The sequence below is a fragment of the Syngnathoides biaculeatus genome, chromosome 18 (assembly GCF_019802595.1).
Source record: "Syngnathoides biaculeatus isolate LvHL_M chromosome 18, ASM1980259v1, whole genome shotgun sequence".
Classification (NCBI taxonomy): Eukaryota; Metazoa; Chordata; class Actinopteri; order Syngnathiformes; family Syngnathidae; genus Syngnathoides; species Syngnathoides biaculeatus.
Genome location: NC_084657.1, coordinates 1,219,423 through 1,239,494, shown reverse-complemented (window position 1 = coordinate 1,239,494; position 20,072 = coordinate 1,219,423). Strand labels below are relative to the sequence as shown.

The 20,072-nt window shown below is 40.7% G+C and overlaps 1 protein-coding gene across 1 annotated transcript in view; it reads right to left on the bottom strand.

Moving 5' to 3' along the window:
• arhgap32b (Rho GTPase activating protein 32b) overlaps nucleotides 1–16,266 on the bottom strand; it is a 121,435-nt gene extending 105,169 nt beyond the window's left edge. Inside the window, exon 1 of the mRNA XM_061804437.1 lies at nucleotides 15,699–16,266. The gene's annotated coding sequence lies outside the window, so the exon portion shown is untranslated. The remainder of the gene's footprint in view (nucleotides 1–15,698) is intronic.
• Between the last annotated feature and the right edge of the window lie 3,806 nt (nucleotides 16,267–20,072).

Here is a 20,072-nt window from a genome sequence, read left to right as displayed (position 1 = left end):
AAATTGGAAAATTCTGAAAATATTTTCTTACCATTACCAAGCATGATCTACTTGTCCACATTATGTATAATTAGGGGTGTTTTGATCAGTATTTTATGCTTCCTTCTCTGGGACTGATAATCCATGAGTGAACAGAGAGCAATCATAAGGTTCAGATGTAAATTTTTTCAACGTACTTATGAACCCTATGGACTATATGATTGATGTGTGTTTGAGCTTTTCTAGCGAGGGCGACCAGGGAGGAGTAGTGGTTAAGAGAGGACATGTTGATGCTATGTGCTTTAAGGCCCTAATAAAGCCTTTCGAGCAGCAAACCGGTGCTTCGTACCATTAGTGTTCCCCCCACCAAGGCATCAACTATTTAACAATAATATTTTTAGAATTGTTCCAAGAATTCAAAAGAGCAGGTGGGAATTTTCTTCAATACAATAAATTAAAAGCAGCTATAAAAATAAAAAAAACACTTCAGAGTACTCTTGAACTGCCGGAGTTTGTAAAACAAATAGTAAAGCTTCTGCCACAAAGTAAAAGAAATATTTCAAGAGTTTATACGTTCATTTATGTACGAAATCACTATATATATCAATAATCAAATGGGAAGAAGAGCTCTCCATGTCTGCCACCACCTGGTGAGCAGTTGTCAGGGGCCTGCGGGAGGGGCCGGCGGACTGCACTAGGTCCCTCGGCGTGGGATAGGTCGTGTCCACAGCGTTGCTCTCGGGTGGACCCCTGATCCTGGTTTCTGTTCTCAAATGATTTTTGCTTGATAAACAAATCATGTAAACGTGAAGAGTGTATGTGTTACCCCACTTATATTCTTGTTCTACAGACCTCGATAATTCACTGTCAGTTCCACCACATTCCAGTTGTATCGCTGGATTCACGATCCTTGTCTTGCATGATTCTTCTCCTGTCGTTGTCCTGTCCCATCTTGTCCTGTTCTTCCTTCACAGTATGTAGCGATACAGTCGAACATAACATCCATATTTGTTTCTTCGTTGTAGATATGGATTGGCCCCCCACCCCCACCGCCACACTCATTGTTTACAGTTTTGCACTTTGTGTTTTTTATCTCACTCACCCCTCTAGAAATTCTGTTCTGTTTGTTTGACTCACTCTGATCCTCAATAAAACTTCCAATTTAACTCAGTAAAACTGTTTCGGCATAAAAGGGATGCAGATTCTCCATTGTGCTTGATCCAACAGCCGAACAGGACAAAAAAAAAAAAAAAAAAAAAAAAGAAAAAAAATCTACACTCCAGAAACGATGGCATGAATCATGTAGTACGGGGCTAATAGTCCACGATATTCAACATACAAATATTTGATGAAGCACAATCCTCAGTAACCATCTGCCTTACATCACAGACTTTTCATGGAGATCATCTGTCACATACTCACACGGACTACCAGCAACCTCAGCTACTGAAGTCACTCAGATTTGAAAAATGTACTGGTATGGTCAGTCATGCCCGCAATATAAAGTTATGTGTGCGGTCCACCAGTCATGCCCGCAGATATAAAGTTGGGGGTCTGATTAGGGATGGACTCTCAAGACCTTAAAATAACTTACTGAGTTTGTATATCCGAGTACGTAGTTACCACCTAATACCATAATCATAATTTATTGACATTGCACTGAGACAGACATTTTTAAAGAGGTCAGTAGACATTCAATTTCAAAACTCAATATTCCTATAATCAAGTCATTTTATTTCATCATGATATATTGTTAGAATCTAGCGTAATTTACGGCAGTATCTATTGCCAATCCATTGATGAAAGCTAGCACGAGATGATCTATATCTTCCTAAAGCATGGAGAGGGGAATAATTTTCAACGTCAAGATAATGCGGTAACCACGGGGGGGAAATGACCGTTCGCATTTAGATATATGGACAGACTGGTCTAATGTTAGTACTTAGATCAAGTCAAAGTAAATCACAATCTCATACTTATTAGAGTTAGATACTGAAAGATTACCTGTGTTATATCCCAGAAATGTTTTCAGTGTAACTGAATTTCCTTTGACATGGCTCATGATCTTGATGACCTTTGACGTAAATGCGCTCGCAGAACGTGAAGAAACTCCAAACATCTGCTTTTGGCATCACTTCCAAACATGCTCAGTACGGTTAACTTGCATTTCCTGTTTCTGGGTGAATACTGATTGTTTAAGATCAGGCTTCTTTTGTTACCTACGTTTATGAAATAAACACGTAAACTAATGTTAGGACCAACGTTCCCTCTGATTTTTTACGTGTCTGAGCAAACACAATAAGCCCGTGAGCGCCCCCTTTGACCACTGTGACGTATGCACTGTGGTCAGATCAGTGTCATCCATTGAAGTTCCATGGCTCATTCAAAGATTCAGAATACAGTATTTACCATCGGAACATTTCTAACAACAATTTTGTGTTTTTGAAAACTTGTAATGAAAATGTCAACAAACAAAAAATACATTGCTAAGTAAACCAAGCCAACTTTGAACTATACAGTTAAATTTTTTTCTTTTACCCACAATGATGTCCCTGTCTTGTTTTTCTTGGTGTAAAACTGAATTATTGCTTGCAGAATATCTTTAGCAATCCATGTTGAAAGCAGAATGATGCTCCCAAACAGTTTTAAGGTTAATGTTATATTGCATCCTATATTTAAAATACAGAATTAGCTTTTTGTGTGCTGTACTGTCTGGGCTTTCATCCTCGATCAGGCTGTGCCAAGGTGGAATGTTAACATTATACACCATCTCATCCTGTACTTTCTACTTTGGCTTTAGACCAGACCTTTTTGCTCAAAAGAGAAAATCTCGTCCAGTCTCACCAATTTTTCTTCTATTATTCACATACTTTGACATTCATTAAAGCAACAGCACTTATTTTTTTATTTTACCATTATTATCAAGAGTAAACACAAGCAGCATGTCTAACTCTTTTTGCTCTACATTGCCCAGGTTGTGTTGCCAACTAAAGTGCTGGTGGGTGGACGGTGTTTGTAATTATGAGTGTACCCCCCCCCTTTAAGAGCCGGGGGTGGGGGGGGGGGTCGGAGTCAGGTAAACTAGCAGGAGAGTGTGCTTCCGTGTTAAAAAAAAAAAAAAAAGAAGTCAGGATGTGATTCGCTTCCCTGGATTGGTTGAGAATGTCTATGTATTTCAACTCATAAATTTTTCATGCGTGATTTTTCGTGCTTGACTGTCCAGATATGAGAGTGCGATGGCGCCCGTCAAATCACAGTGACTAGCTACTGCAAATTAATTACCGTAATTTCCGGCCTACACAGCACACCGCGATATAAAACTAATCCAGTACATTTGTAAAGCAAATACCATTTGGTACACACATAAGGCGCACCTGTCAAAAAAAAAAAAAACATACTGGTAAAAAAAAAAAAAAAAAAATGAAAAAACAGCAACACAGTCGCACCACACTAGCAACACGGTAGCACAGCACTAATAGGGCCGGTTAAAAAAAAAAAAAAAAACTAAATCACTGAGACACGGCAGTAACACAGCAGCATTACGCTAGTGTGGCGCTAACGCTAGCGCAGCACTAACAGGGCCAGTGGAAAAAAAAAAAACACTCCGGTAAAAATCACTGACACACGGCAGTAACACAGCAAGCAGCAACACGCTAGCACAGCGCTAACGGTAGCACAGCACTAACAGGGCTGGTTAAAAAAAAATAAAAATAACGGTAAAAGTAATTTCCTCGGCCACTGGTCTCACTCTTACCTTTTCTACTCGAGTGCCCCCTTGCAGCCGTTCGAAAAAAATTGCAAATTAGCCGCATCACCGTAAAAGTCGAAAAGCGTAGTTGAAAGCGTATGAAAAAAAGTTGCGTTTCATAAGCCGTAAATTACGGTAAGTCGTTGCTATCGGACTGTGACTTCATGAAGTATTGTATCAGTATTTCGATGTTCAAAATGAAACATTTGTATATTTCTCATGATATTTCCGAGTGATGGAACAGTTTTTAAAAATCATCAAAAGGGTTCAGTTCAACTGTTTTGGTTTGGTCTACTTGTTCCATTTGGTTCATAGGTTCCAGATATATTCAGTTACCTGGCCCTGTGTGGAAAAAGTGATGGCCCCTAAATCTAATAACTAGTTGTGCCATCATCATCCTGAAAATTCCCGTTCAGAATTTTCTCTTCGAGAATGGAATTCAGGCGGCACGGTGGAAAAAGCTGGGAAAGCGTTGGACTCGGGTTCGATGCCGGCCCCGCCTGTGTGGAGTTTGCATGTTCTCCCCGTGCCTGCGTGGGTTTCCTCTGGGTGGGCACTCCGGTTTCCTCCCACATCCCAAAAACATGCGACATTAATTGGACGCTCTAAATTGCCCCGAGGTGGGATTGTTTGTCTCGCCGTGCCCTGCGATTGGCTGGCGACCAGTTCAGGGTGTACCCCGCCTCTTGCCCGTTGACAGCTCGGATAGGCTCCAGCACTCCCCGCGACCCTCGTGAGGACAAACGGCAAAAGAAAATGGATGGATGGATGAATGGAGAATGGAATCAATCAAAGCAAGTTGGAGAGTTCCTGAATGGGAAAAGCAGCCCAAGACCATGCCACTGTCACACCATCTTTACATTTGGCATGAAGTTCTTTTTCGGAAATGTTTTCCTACAGTTTCACTAGACGTAATGGGACACACGCCTTCCAAAAAGCTCATCGTATCAGTTCATACAATATTCTCCCAAAAGTCTTGGGAATTTTTTTGTTGTGTTTTTGCAAAAGTAAGACGAGACTTTATGTTCTTTTTGGTCAGCAATGGTTTTTGCCTTGGAACCCAGCCGTATGACTGAAAGCATACACCCGAACATTAGACTGGATTCTTCTGGGGCAATTTGTTTTGAAATGTGAACAGATGAGGTCACACAACAAATTGCGGTCAACCTCAAAGGTTCTACCGAATCTTGTATTGTTTTATACTCATGTTTATATATAATTTTCCTGACTGCCCAGCCCTGACCTCAATTCTGCCATAAGCAGTGCATATTCTAAGAGTAATTTAAATTAGGACATTGGTAACTTCTCGAGACAAGTGACACATCTTACATTGTTGTGTCATGTACAAGTCAAATTTATCCATCCCACTCAGGAAATGCCTCAAGTTAAATGAGTTTAGGTTGAGTTTTTATCTCCTTTCTTGTGTCATCTGATTCTCTCATGTATAACCTTCGGCCTTTTGAGACCACACATCAGAAGAGTCACCTTGTTAATTTAATTCAACTTCATAACACGAATACAAAGGAGGATTGGAGGAGGTATCAGAACAAGATAAAAGCACTAAAGAGAATTAAATAGTGTTGCACTGTAGAGTTGGGTGTGAATGTTTTGTGTCCATATTTTATTTTAATTCCCTGAAACAATTCTTGTATGAAACATCAACTCGTACGTAATGAACATTTATTTTTTTGGAGGGAGTCAGTAGTACCCATGAGAAATAACTAATTTTATTTGGATTAGCCTTTGTGTTCCACTCCAAAAAGCTGCAAGAGAATCACCTAATATAAACTACTGTGTGTGTGTGGAAAGTAAAGCGACATAAACCCTACTACTACTACTACTACTACTACTACTACTACAACTACAACTACTACTACTACTACTATTAAAACTTTAGTACACAGGTACGGATGAAAGGAAAACCAATCTTGGATGGTACAAAGTAGGTTTTACACCAAACTTAGGGCCCACGGGCCGGATACAGCCTGGAAACTGGCTTAATATGGCCTCTGATATGATTTTGTGAAGTATAAAACTATGGACACGGACAAAAAAAATTAGCGTCTTTTTTTGTTGTTGCTGTTCTGATTGCATCCACTGGATGGCGCAATACCAATTGTGTTCAGCAAGCAAATTGTTTACCCCAGGGCAGATCAAGTAGGTGAATTGGATGCTAATTTGTGTTCTGCACGCGCCATTTATTACGGCTTCTACTTTTAATGTGTCCTTTGGCGCCCTCATTGCCTCGGTATTTCTCTGTTTAAAAGAGAAAAGTCGACGCAGGGTGCATTGCGTTCCAAGAAAAAGGGTTATCATCCTATTTATCAACAGAAGTGAATGGGTAAACTCTATGTTTGGTGTGTTCACAGCATGTTGCAGTGCTGAACAAATATAATGTTCATCGCCACTGTTTGAGTCTTCATGCCCACAAATACGACAACTTTCAAGGACAGCGGAGAAGAAATAAGATGAATGAAAGAAAGAGCAGTCTGTGAAGCCAAGCTACCATATTGCTCATGAAATCGCGGTGGCTTCAAAACCATTCAGTGAGGGCGCTGCTATATTTTTTCAATAGAAATTCTGTAGAATTTATATAGAACAACTTGTTCTATACAACTTTGGCTGTGACTTTCTATTGAATTTCTGGAGTAGAACATGCACTAGAAAGCATGTGTTCGCCTTCGGGCGGCTCTCTCGTAGATCGTCACGGATCTTGACTGTGCCGCTAGCTAGCCAGCTAGCATAACCATACTTATTATTCGAAACTTTTATCCGTTTAAAACCTCGATCAAAAGCTGTCGGTAAGTATTGGTAAAAATTGTGTGATAGCGAGGCCACTTAAGGGAACTACGATGTAGTGAGGGAACACTATTTGCAAAAAAAAAAAACGGTACCTTTTAGTTGCACCAGAAAAATAAAATGGACAAGAAACTTACAATGGGTCTCTTGTTTTTTTCCCCATGAGTATATTAATATGCATCTGAAATTTTACTTCACTCATACACAATGTTGTATAAGATTTCATTCCAGGTTTTTATTCTGTAGGGAGCCACAACATTCAAAAAGTGAACCTTTTGGTTCCGCTTGGATATTAAGTGTCTTTCCTTTTTAATTCGAGCGGATTTTCAATCTGCTCAAATGCCCGGATTTCCAGAGTTGTCTCCGATCACATGTGTAGCCTGTGTCCGGGTCGGACCGCTCCAAACTGGGTTTCTGTGCAGCGCGCAACTGCACTCAATTGTCGCATGCTATCAAAGTTGTCAACTCCCCGCTGATAACAGTCTTGTGTGGATCAAATGCCGAGTTTTCCCAACAGCACGGGAAAATCCACCGCATACAACAGTGACTATGGTTGCATGGCCTCATGAGCTGTGGACTCTCAGGTTATGTCCCGGTGGCTAACGCTCGCTATCATGTCTGCAGGAATGCAGCGGCTAGCCGGCAGTTTGAAGCAATTTCATCGTTTTAGCTCCTATGCGCACACAGAACTCTCATCCCTCACTCCAAGCTTACCAGTCAAGGGATTTTCTAACTTGTTGGGAGTCAAGAAGTCATTGGCTGGCTGTTGAATTTTTCTGTACCGGCTTTTAAGACACCATATAAGTGCACATATTTTTGAAGTACGAGGACTTAAAAAATACATAAGTAAAACTAAAACGTATTGTGCTATTTTTTTTTTATTTTTTTTAAATCTGAGCTACGGTGGTGGCAGCGTCTCAAAGCAGACAGTCCATTGGACACTGTACACTACTGAGTTCCACAGACGCAGATGAAACAGGATGCCATTTCTCCAGAAATGACATTTGAAAGCCTGGCATTTGGAAAAAAGACCATTAAACAGATGCAGCTCATTCAGGATTCTGCAGCTCAGGTTGTGACCAGAACAAACCAGTCAGAGCAAATAACCCCAGTTCTAAAGTCTTTACACTGGCTTCCAGTCAGTTTTAGAATAGATTTTTAAGTTCTGCTACTGGCCTATAAATCACTGAATGGTTTAGTTCCTGAATAAATAAAATAAATTCTCGTGGAATACAAACACAGTAGCGCTCTGAGATCGACCGATTCAGGTCAAATAATGGAGTGCAGAGTACAAAGCAAATGTGGTGAAGCAGCATTTAGCTATTATGCTGCAACAAAATGCAATCAGTTACCAACAAATGTGATTCGTCTTAGACTACTTCCACTTTTCAGTGATATTTCTTGTACTAAAACCTCTTTTTATTATACTTTTTCCAAATGTTTTTATGTATTTGAATGCTTTTAATCATGTAAAGTGCATTGCGTTACCTTGTGTATGAAATGCGCTACACAAATAAATTTGCTTTGTTATGCAGACAAAGGAATATTTTTGTTTCATCTGACCATTAAATTATGGTCAGATTAAATAAGAGTTTAATTGTTTGGCCGCAGTCCTGTCTCTTTTTAGTGTAAAAAAAAAAAGCGGGAGGCCTTCAACCCCAAGTACACTATCCCCACTGTCACACATGGTGGTGGGGTGTTTTTTAAGCCAATGGACCAGGGAAGCTAATGCAGAAAACGGCAGCATGAAATGTCAACATTCTCAACACGAAAATCTGGCGGTCTGCAGAAAAACATGGCCTCGTCCACCTCGTGGAGATTTCAGCACAATAACAATCCAAAACACACGGCAAAAGTGATGGCAAAATGGTCAACAGATAAAAGCATTTTGCAGTGGCTCAGCGAAGGAATCCAACTCAGAATCTGTGGAGGGAGTTCAAGATCGGGGTGATGGCTAGGAAGGCCTCTAACCTGAAAGTGTTGGACCTCATTGGTAAAGAATGAAATAGCAGCTATATAAAACGCTAGTCAGACATTGCAGGAAGGGTTTTCTTTTTGTAATTGCCAATAATGGCTTTTCTAATGAATAATACAAAAGAGTATGAATAATTTCGGACCCTTTTGTTCACAAGTAGATAAAAGCTGATTGAAAACAAAAAACATTTCCACAATGAGGCGCCACAGGGGAACAACTGGTTAGAGCACTGGCCTGACAGTTCTGAGGACCGGGGGTTCGAATCCCGGGCCCACCTGTGTGGAGTTTGCATGTTCTCCTCATGCCTGTGTGGGTTTTCTCCAGCACTTCGGTTTCCTCCCACATCCCAAAAACATGCAACATTAATTGGACACTCTATATTGCCCCTAGGTGTGATTGTGAGTGTGACCCTTGTCTGTCTTTACAGAATCTGCCCTGCCATTGGCTGGCAACCAGTTCAGGGTGTACCCTGCCTCGTGCCCGTTGACAGCTGGGATGGGCTCCAGCACTCCCCGCGACCCTCGTGAGGATGAGCGACAAAGAAAATGGATGGATGGCTCAGGGTGTACCCTGCCTCCTGCCCAAAGATAGCTGTGATAGACTCCAGCAATCCCGTGACTCTTGTGAGGATAGGCGGCTCAGAAAATGGATTTCAACAATGATGACTTTTGTACATTGCCTGATTATTATAGGAAGCCTGTTATTTTCAAACAAGAAAAAAACATGCGAATTGAATAAATGTAACTCGGTTAAAATTTCCCACGGGTATGAATAATTTTCAGCTTCAGTGTACGTTAACCTTATTTCAATTTATATCCATGCACCGTCCACTGAGAAGTATGGGGAGAGAGAGAGAGAGAGAGAACCAAAATTATTTTTCTTTTTTTCAAAAGTCCCTCAATTGAGTGGGGCCAGCGAAAGCAAAAAAAAAAAAAAAAAACAAAAATGTGCAGAAGAGCCTTTCCATTACAAAGACAGGATTCACGGATTTATTGTTCTAACACGATTGGAATTATTGATCCTAATTCAGGCAGCCATAACGACCCCCATCAACCTAATTAACAGAGTCGTAACAAGCCCATTGGAGAGTGGCTGTCCAATGAATGCATGTGTGACCTACTCGACAACTCGACCCTTCAAGGCTTTGCCTGACAGCTCTCCCGATGTAGAGAAGTTACCCCAAAAGAAAAAGGACAGCAATTCAGATTAAACCAGGAATAGCATTTCATAATATACTAGGAATCAAGCGGTACACTTGGAGAGATGAAATTAAAAATTGTCAATCAGATCTCCTGAAATGCCCCTCCAATGTGGATTTGATGACAGCAAGGGCTTATATGACTTAAAATATCATGTAAGGGCTAGTAAATTCCAATAATGCAGAAAAAGTTTCTTTCATACAGTAATCGTTGGATAGCCAACAGAAAATTAAAAGATCAACAGACTATTTATTTATATAATCGAATCATTTTCGTGGCACGGCGGGTAAACTGGGAAAGCCTTCTGAGGGCCCGGGTTCGATGCCGGCCCCGCCTGTGTGGAGTTTGCATGTTCTCCCTGTGCCTGCGTGGGTTTTATTTGGGCACTCCGGTTTCCTCCCACATCCCAAAAACATGCGACATTAATTGGACGCTCTAAATTGCCCCGAGGTGTGAGCGTCAGTGCGGCTGTTTGTCTCCATGTGCCCTGCGATTGGCTGGCGACCAGTTCAGGGCGTGCCCCACCTCCTGCCCGTTGACAGCTGGGATAGGCTCCAGCACTCACCGCGACCCTCGTGAGGATGAGCGACAAAGAAAATGGATGGATGGATAGAATAATTTTAACGTCATCTTTACACTGTTGCTGGGTTTTTGGGTTAGACTGCTTGAGCAGAACCGATTAGATACTCAATCAGAAACCAGAAAGAAACGCAAAGAGCAACTGAATAGCCCACATCCAATCAATCAGAGTATTTTTAAAGTAATTATTACAATTGTTCCATATTATAAACTCATATCAGACCGATGAGTAAAAGCACTAATATTTGAGAACACGGCAATACCGAGTACTGATACATGACAATGCAAGTCTTGCAATTATAATGAACATTTGTTTCAGTTTAATAAAGTAAAGACTAAAAACAAACTTAATTTGAACGGCTACATCTCGCTTAACAATTCTTTAACCGACGAGGGCTTGCAGTACATTGCACTCAATTAACAAAACATTATTTGAAAACACCATTTTTTATTGAACATGGAATAAATGGCCATCAATGCTAGCCTCATATCTGTTTGTTAGCAGACATTTTCAAGCCAAAGCTACAGTATGTTTGCTTCAATATACAGTATAAATTGTATCTCTTATTTTGTTGGTGTTACACAGTACACTTCAACAGGGAGTGTCAATAAGCACATGTTGACTTTTTGAAGAACTGTTGACTGTCTCCCAAACCACATAATGCACACTCAGGGAGGACAGAATACGTGGACAAGCTGGAATCGGATGTACAGTGGTGCCTTGGTTCTCGAACACAATCCATTCCGGAAGGCTGGTTGAAAACCAAAACATTCGAAAACCAAACTGTGTTTTTCCATTACAATGAATGGAAAATGAAATCATGCGTTCCAAGCCTTAAAAAAAAAAAAATAGTTTTTTAAGCGATATTTTTAGCTTTTCCTGATAATAAACTGCATAGTAGAAATACATGTTTAGTTTAAATACTTCATATAATTAAATCATTTAACAAATATATTATATTATATATTTATATTTAGCTTAAATTGTATGCTTTAGCCCAGTAGAGGATGCTAGGCTGGGAGTGCATTGTCGTATCTGTAGCGGCTCGGCCTCCAGCCTAGTAAACCTTTTTTTATTACACTTTTTTTTTTACAAAAGTGCAGAATAAGGGGGGGGACAATTTGTTTTTTTATTTGCACAGAAAGTACGTCACGTAAAATAATAATAATAATAATAACTTGCAACTACAGGTAGGGTTAATGGAACAAAAGAAAAAAAGTAATGCAAAACACTTTCAAATGTCTTCGGTGAGGGTGACTCGCCCCTTTTTTCCTCAAAGAACGAATTTATGTTTGTTTCTGAAATCTTTTAAGCACTTTTCTGAAGTGGCTCATAAGAACATTAAAATTTTACAGTGTTGTGCAACATTCAGCTTTATTCGGGTGATGAAAACAAAATTATGGATGTCGTTCATTTAGGGCAGATAGTTTAATATCGGCACTTGAGACATCCTTCCTGCCTTCAGCCTCATCAGACGACATCTCCTCCCTTCCTCACCAACACTATCCCCAGCAAACTGCTGCTCGTTCACGAAAATAAGAAGCAACTTTTCGACTTTCTCCGAGATTTGTGGCCTCTGTTTGGTCAAAACGGTTGCTCCTTGAGCAACATCACTTGCTTTGAGGGCATCCTTGTGTTTCAGGATGGTGCTGATCGTCGATTTCGCCATGCCGTACTTCTTCGATAACTCAGAAACACGCACACCAGATTCGTGCTCGGCTATCAAAGTCTTCTTGAAGTCGACAGTTTTACGCAACACTTGCAGTTCCACTTGCCTTCTTTGGACCCATGATCGAGGATTAATGTTGCTCAATTTGAAGAAAAAAAAGTCACTACAGTACTGGGAAACTTCCGCGAGCAGAGGAGTGTCTGAGTCAACTGGTTGCGCCGCGTCGCTCGCGTTACGTCTTTTGTTTTTTTTCGGGGGTGCGTTTGAAAGCACAATGACAAATCGTCATGGGTCAGCTGGTCGGGGTGTTCGAATACCGATTTTCCTTCAAAAACAAAGCAAAAAAAAAAAAAAATCTCTAAATTTTAGTTTGAAAACAGATTTGTACGAAAACCAAGACGTTGGAAGACCGAGGTACCACTGTAGTAGTATCCCACTGTTTCCACCAGTAAAGATGTACAGTATGGGCACCAAGCTTCCCTCATATTTATATATGAATCCCAGTAAATTAATTTGATTAACAGTCAATTTATGGAGAATAGGACTCTGACCATTTTTGGGAAAAAAAATAATTTCAGAAGATTTACAAAAGGGAACATTCATAGATTTTACACCAAACTAATTAATTGTTGTAATATTCAAAGCGACATGACTTCCTTAAAAGTATTCTTTTTTAACACAACTCATTGCCAGAAAAAGCTGTTAATGTAAACCATTTTGTTGAATCTGGATCTCATTATTCACCACTGTGCCTTTGTGAGACTACCTTGACAATTGACCCCTCCGTGGATATTGCGCAATCCACGTCACTGACCAATCAGAGGCCAGAGATCTGCATAAACCAAAGCCCGTTTTTGCTCCCGCCATTTTCTCAGACAACATTGCATGGTCCAGTATAGGTTTAGTTAGCGTTTTATCGCGTATTTGGGTTATTTAACAATAGATATGGTTAAGAGGTGTAGTCACGGACTTTGTAATAGTGACGACAGGTATCCTGAAAGGCTAGTTGGCGGAGTTCGATTCGTACCCTTTCCAAAACCGAAGACCCAGTACGAAAAATGCCTTTGATGGATCAAACTTTGTGGAAGACCGCATCATCAACTAAATCCATCTAATATCAACCGGAACAGATATGTTTGCACGAAGATATGCCCTATATTTGATTTTCAATCCACGTCTCGTATAAATGAATGAGACGTTCTCCGCTAGCATAACATTGCTGCGTGTGAACGATTGACACACTTATTCTTTGTTGAGCGATATTTAGCGATGATCAGACTGCACAAACGTATCGATTTTCTTGCCGGCTCGCGGCCGAAGCTTAACCAGACGGTGTTTGCACGAAGATATGCCCTAAATTTGATTTTCAATACACGTCTCGTATAAATAAATGAATGAGACGTTCTTCGCTAGCATAACATTGCTACGTGTGAATGATTGAATGAAATCAGAAGCATGGCGTCTCTCTCAGTTCAGAATTTATTGAATTTAGAATCTATAATATATTGTTGATTTGAATTAAATCAGAAGCATGGCGTCTCTCTCAGTTCAGAATGTATTGTATTGTATTTGCCATTTTTTACAAATTGTTTGTCTTACGTCAGCGCACGTGGCGTGACGTCACTTCGGGGGGCATGGTTAAGCGCCCCGTACGGAGGGGTCAATTCCAATCGTGTTATAACAATAAATCTGTGAATCCTGTCTTTGTAATGGAAAGGCTCTTCTGCACATCTTTTTTTTTAAAGTTTTTTTTTTTTTTTGCTTTCGCTGGCCCCACTCAATTGAGGGACTTTAAAAAAAAAAGAAAAATAATTTTGGTTCTCTCTCTCTAACATTGCTACGTGTGAATGATTGAATGAAATCAGAAGCATGGCGTCTCTCTCAGTTCAGAATTTATTGTATTTAGAATCTATAATATATCGTTGATTTGAATGAAATCAGAAGCATGGCGTCTGTCTCAGTTAACAATGTATTGTATTGTATTTGCCATTTTTTACGAATTGTTTGTCTTACGTCAGCGCGCGTGGCGTGACGTCACTTCGGGAGGCGTGGTTAAGCGCCCTGTACGGAGGGGTCAATTTCCTAATCAGCGCCTGTGTCAATGCCAGGCTTGTTTACGGGATACCGGCATTTCTCTTGGGAATGTCACAGGACCCTCCGAGGCTACTCGGGAGACTGGGGGGGGGGGTCGGGAAGCTGCTTTTTCTCATGACTGGAAAGACTGCAGCCATTTGCATGTATAGGAGAAGTTTGGAGGACAGCGTCGTTATTATAATGCATAGTTGAAGAACATGAGGGAAGGAATCACAATGCACGACCAGCCCGTCACAAAGAACCAGCATCGAAAGCAACATAAACAATCACGGCGGCAATATACACACATTTGTCAAAAGGCATACGTATGCACATGCACATTCCTTCCGTACATACATAAATGGCTATGGATGCATAATTTTGATAGCGTAACTAGGAAATAGTCCAGGAGATAGCTGATGAGTTATATCTTTTGATCAAAGTGACGCACTAGAATAAACGGGCTGGATTGATTCATCACGCCAAGATCTAACATGCTCGGAATGCAAACGTGACTTTTCGTGTACACATTTCGTTCCGTTCATAAAACCCAAAAAGCGCCGATTCCATACGGAACCGTGTGTCTGTGAGCATGACAGCAAACAACATAATTAAGCGTGGCTCATCTCCTATCGCTCTCAACCATGGCAGATGTAAGCATGGTATGTGTTTTGAAGGTATAAAGTAATGAATACTTCTTGTGCGCTGTGAAATATTGCACAAGAGAAATAATTAGCCAACATTCCTCCCTCGAATCTTTGCTCAACATGCCTTTTAGCAAGACATTTTCAAACTCATTGATGGTGCACACCACTGCTGTGTCTGTGTCCACGGAGAAAGTTTTATGCACCGCAAACAGTTTTGATGAGTTTCATTTATTATGAATTAAAGGCCTCCGTGTATGTCGGATTAAGCTCTAATCAAATGTGGTACGATGCATCAGAAAACTGAAGATCTCTATCAAATGACATGGTGGGGGCGGGTGGGCGGCTCTTTCCCACAGTCTCTCAGGGATGCAGGGCCTTATTTGGAAGTCATATTATTTCAAAGAGAATAACAAATGAAAATATTGTTTTCTTTACCTGGTTTACGATATAGAGTAGGTTAGGACACAAAAGTAATACTTGAAATGTATTCGGGTTGAAAAATCATTGGCTTGCTGACAGGATCTTTTTTTTTAAATCAAGACAAGTTAGTGGCAAACTGCATTTTGATCATGTTCATTGTATTGTCTTTTGTCTCATTTGTACGGACAACACAGCTTAGCGGAGGGATGGGTGGCAATCGTGGTGGACCTCATCCAATGTGCAACTCCCATGTGAGAACACATTCAATTGGAAACAAAAAAAAAAACAGCTAAATATTTTATTTTTGGACTGTCAACGAAAATCGGAGGGATACGCAGCTTGACCTACCAAACACGAGAGAACATTAAAGAGTGAACACCGAGCAATGAAAGGAGTCGTCCCTACACAGCAGCTGGTGGGTTAGCCCCACTCAGTACACGCCACGAGTGGGGCGAGGGCATTTTCACACACCCACCACATTTAACGTGAGCACACTCCAACGTATGCTCGGTGGACTAAGAAAAGTGACAGAGCCTACATGGATTGATAGCAGGGAACAACAACAACAACAAAAAAAAAAAAGAAAATAAAGTAGTGAAACAAAAGTACCTCCGTTTAGCAGCTCGGTCCTTGCGGCGTTTGACGACCACCGAGACGAATTTTAGCTTTCGCTGTCTGCGTCTGCTTCTTCCCCTTTCCCCGATTCAGTCCACATCCCAGCTTCAGTCCCAAAAACGGATGATAGAAGGTCTCTTTAGATGATGATTGTGTTTCGCCACCGACACCGCCAACAGTTAAAACTTGGGGGGGGGGGGGGGGGTTTCCTCCGCGGCCAGTCAAATGTTCCGTCTGTATAAAATAACTGTCCACTTCTTTGAATCTCCAATCTTGACGTACGATATCGGGTTCAAGCGGCCGTTTTCATTTTGAAAAAGAGAGTCCGGCTTCTGCATCCATGTCCAAATCAAGTCGCAAAGTGAAACACTGCTAGCTGCAGCACAGCAGCGGATGCTGCCTTCGCGGCGCACGGAAATGTTGCGTTCAGTAGAAAAACACCAACAATTGCTAGGATGAATTGCAATCTGATGCTAAATTCATGCGGCTTCGTGGTAGATTTGTTTTCACATTTTTTTTTTCCCATCCGAGTGCGACAAGATGTCGCGAGTTGCATTCATTCATTGTTTTTTAATTGAACTAAAACGGGCGTGCAACCAACGGATCTTGAGTTGCATGTTTTTCGTTTTCCAATCTCTGGTGGGAAATAAATTAGCACAGTACTTAATTTAAATTAGCGCTTTTTTGTTTCTCAAATGCAATTCTACATTTTAGGATTATTGTGCACTTCAAACATTAAACTCAAAGGGTGTGTCTTTTTATTTGCATCACAAGGGTACAGTCAAAAACGGTAATGTATTTGAATAAATAAATATGATTAACGTCGCATCATGTCCAAAAACTGCGATCAAAAGTCACTATATTTTTGTGTCATGACTTACGAGTATGCCTGCTTCAGCCTCTGAAAATATTAGAATGATCACTCAAACATTTTGGACATTTTCGACATTAAGCGTTTTTGTCTACATAGGTGTTTATCATTCCAGAAAAAAAAAAAAAAAAGCTTAACGTTGCTTAATAAGGAAAACAATATCTATAAAATCCCAAATATTGGCGCTATTGTTCTGATATCTTCAGAAGTGGATGGCTGCAAAAGAAAAATATGTCAACAAATATTCTGGTGATGACTGAACGCCATTTTCTGGGAATAAGCGGTGTTTAAGATGTACAAAGTGGCTAAATATATGTCGCTGATTGGCTGTCAGTTTTCCAGCCAGGGTCATTGCAATGTCTGAGCGAGACGGGAATTTTGTTAATACTTTTCCAATTTAGAGATGTTTCTAGGTGAAATCTGTGGATAACTCTGGCATTAAAAGAAACACTGAACCCTCACCGACTAACTTTTAATGTGTGCTCCCATTCCCATTTTTTTTTTTTTTTTTTTCAACAAAGTCCTCCTTTAATAGTCTCGCCTAGGATAGGCTGGGTCACCCACAACCAATTGGACGTCCCCCCCCCAGCTCAAACTGCTGGTCCTTAAGATCTCTAGTGCAGTTGCAGCATTGTAGTTTCAAGTACAGGCCCAAAGACACATGCCTCGCTTTACCATAAATTATTGCCATAAGAGGAATGGAGGAAGGCAAAAAAAAAACAATGACTTCCAAGTTTCACTAATTGTTTCCCTTCACAGCTACTGATATTTGTTTCAGAGAGATGAGGACAGGCCTTTTTTTAACTTTTTCTGACACATTTACAGGCCTTGGTGACAGATTCCAACCTGAACATGAAAGTGAGGAGCCTTCATAAATTCTATCTGCAGTAACAACGTACGCCATCATTTTTACCTGACTAAATAAAGAAATAGTTTTAGTTCCTTGACAATTTACAAGACAACATGATGCTGTCATTGTTATGAACGTTAGGAGGAACTAACAAACCCGGAACTTTCTTGACTAGCCTTCTTATTTCGCAGCCATTCTGTTCTTTTTCTCTGTTCGTGTCGAGGAGGCTGGTCCACTCTTTATCCAGGAATAAAATAGTTTCACATCCTTTTATGGTATGAATGTATTTTATTCAGTTGCAACAGCTGCAGTCTGGAGATAATATTCTAGTCAGTTCCTGTAACATAATCTCCATTTTAAAAAGGTTTAACAGATTATACAAAGAGAATAATCGTGCACAGAGAAGATGAGTCTGCAGCCAAACTAGGTTCTGTGACACTGCAGGCAAAGCTTTGCCTCATGATGACAAATTCAAAATTACCACTTCACAGGTTATTACGGAGCATCATGGTGTGCTCGTGGTTTGCTCATGTGCCTCACAGTTGAGAGGTACTGGGTTTACGTTCATATTGCTTGCTTGAATTGAATGAATGCTTGTTTGTCTGTATGTCCACTTTAATTTAGTGGTTACCAGTCCATGGCAGATCCCGCCTCTTGCACAGTCAACTGAGATATTCTCCAGCTCCAAATGGATGGATAAGCCCTGTACTGCTTCAAAATGATGTCTTCTGATTGGCTAGCCATCAGCCCAGAGTGTACCCTCCCTCCGCTCAAAATATGCTGGGATAGGGCCCAGCAAATCCATGACCCGAACGACAATAAGCACGACAGAGAATAGATGGATGGTTCAAAATTCAAATTAAACATAAAGCACCTCCCCCAAAAATGTTAACCAGTGGCACCGTTCTAGTTTAGTATGTTCCCATTTGGATGCAACCGTTACTGTAATACAGATGAAAGTGGACTCCCGTGAAAATTCCTGAAAATACAAATGCGAGCACTAGGGGGGGCCGAGGGCATGACCACCCCCCCCCCCCGGAATTTTAAAAAAAAAAAAAATGGATGGCTGTGGTGCATTCTGGCGATATCTGTGAACAAAATTCAGACAAAAATTGAAAGTAAAATTTCTAAGTCCTGACCCAAAGAAAAAATTGGGCCGAAGTTCCTCAAGGGCCAAGCCCAGGATTTTTTTGCTCCCCATTCCCCTATCACTGGATAGCACAAAATCACATTTGTCATTAAAATATTAAAATATGCTTAAAATATCCCATCTCATCTCAAGATAAATGGATTAAGTGAACTGTTGAGTAAAAAAGACATCTAAAATTGTCCTTTTTCCCACATTATACTTATTATAGTATAGATATAGAATACACACGAAAATATATCCTAGAATTTCTATACCGTACAGCAAAACATGTTAAAGAAGTTGATCTGTAGTCATTACTATTAACATTTAAGTGTCAAACTTGTTACGTCACATTGTACTGATACACTCGACCACATTGCTCACTATCTTGGATAGAGATCTAATATTACTAATAGTATAATCAGTTGAAAAATGTACGGGTGTGGTCAGTCTTGCTCGCAGATAAAGTTGCAGGTGTGATTACGGATGGCCTTTGTAGGAATAATTGTGATCATAATTATCATACATTTGCTTCCAATAAAGAAATGCTTTGCTCTGCCCCAGATAAGGTGGCAGCCTCCGAGCAGGAGATAGTAAGAGCAAAAACATCCAATCATCAGAACTGTTAGAACTGCTGCCTGTTAAAGAAACGATGACCAGACATGTATTCAGGCAGGCTAACCCTATGTAAATAAGGGGCGTCTTAAAACTAAATAAATCGAGGTGCTGAGGAAAGGAAATTGAGAGAGCGCAGTGGTGAATTGTACGAGACACTTCCTCTCCTCTCTCCTCGTGAGACTTGAACTGGTGTCTTTGCTTCCTTATTTGTCCTGTTTAATGAATGTCTGATTGGTCAACCTGACATTTACTTGTCCTTTGAGCCGGATCTCAAGATACCTGAGGTTTCCAGGGGCTGAGTCGACGTCCAGGCAAAGACCGTGGCCACGGCACTTGAGACCCTTTCCGGGACTGGGCCTCGACTTTGCGCCTGGAGGCTGAGGGTTGACGAGAAGCCGAAGAAAGTGAAGACATCTCTGGTGACTAGGAAACTCCCACACTCGTGAGGAATGAGTGAATGCGCGTCTGGGTGACTGCGGCACAACCAAACCTCGAGAATACTAGTCACTATCGAGTAGACTAATTAGTCTATAAAACTGAGAAAAGGGCAAGGTGTGTCCTGTACGTGAGCTCCGTGAAACGTGTGCATGTGTAAAAGTGTGAGTGGAGGTTCGCTACCTCATTTGAACAGGAAATTGAGTGACAACTGTTTGAGGATGCAGAAGTAAGAATTCTCCACCACTTGTGGTAGAAGCTTGAGAATTACCTCACACGGAACGTAATTGTCACCCTGTTCAGGGGGAAGTCAGTACAGTCACCCTCGGTGAACCACTGACTCCAACAGGGGAAAAACAAATAGCAAAATAGTTGATAAATGGCAAAATAGTTGAAACACAACATCTGAAAAAAAAAATAATAATAATGACGTGTAAGGACTAGAAGTTTGTAGAAAGCAAATGT